The sequence below is a fragment of the Aethalodelphis obliquidens genome, unplaced genomic scaffold (assembly GCF_003676395.1).
Source record: "Aethalodelphis obliquidens isolate GAN/ISIS:26980383/991018 unplaced genomic scaffold, ASM367639v1 scaffold41, whole genome shotgun sequence".
Taxonomy (NCBI): Eukaryota; Metazoa; Chordata; class Mammalia; order Artiodactyla; family Delphinidae; genus Aethalodelphis; species Aethalodelphis obliquidens.
In genome coordinates, this window is record NW_020837985.1 from 15,463,773 (window position 1) to 15,464,679 (window position 907).

Sequence of the window (907 nt, forward strand, 5' to 3'; positions counted from 1 at the left end):
GGCAAAGCCCCTCGAACCCTCTGAGCTGCTGTTTTATTAATACAGTGTGGCCGACGTGTCTTGTTCATGGGATGCAGTGTCCAGCATGGTGTCTGAGGGGACAGACTCTCAGAAAGTGGTCCAGGTGGGAGAGTGGTGGGGCCCTGAGCTCCCACAGCTGGTCTTTAGGAAGAGGCTGCTGGAAGTGGGGACCTAAGAGCACTGGACTGGGAGTTCTGGCCCGAGCCCACCTTGGTTCCGGGTGGAGGAGCCCTTGCTGTGAGCCGGTGGGCAGGCCACCTGGCTAGGCTGGGAGGGGCTCCGGCGGGCCTTCCTGCCCCGTACACAGCTGTCCTATCCTCACCTCCTCTGCCTGCTTGCCCGGCTGAGGGTGGGAAGAGTGCGGGTCCCGGCATGGCTGACACTCTCTGGGTATGTGTGTGGGGAGAGCCTGGGAGGGGGCCGTGCTCTGGGCTGGGCCCCTGGCCAGTTCCTCCCACCCCGCCCCTGCGGTGCTGACCGATGATTGCAGGGGCCAGGCTGGCTGTCTGGGAGCTGGGCTCAGAGCCGGGTTCCCAGCGAGGCAAGGCCTCTGGGGACCCTGTGTGCTGGGGGCTCTCCCCACCCTGCTCCACCCCCTTCCGAGGGCCTCCGCCGGGGCCGGGGCAGGTACAGGGTTGACTGCGGCGCCAGGCTGCACTCTCGGGGCTCACAGGCTGGGGAGCATTCGTGTTCCTGACATGGTGCTTCCAGGAGGTGAAGCCAGGACCCTGCTGGGTGGGGCAGGCCCAGACCCAGGGAGGGCTTCCCATCACAGAGGGCCTCCTGGGGAGGGGGCGTCTGCACTGAGCATTGGAGGATGAGCCGGGATGTGGAGACCGCTCCTTGTGTGTCCGGGTGCTTCGGTTTCCTCACCTGCCTACGCCGG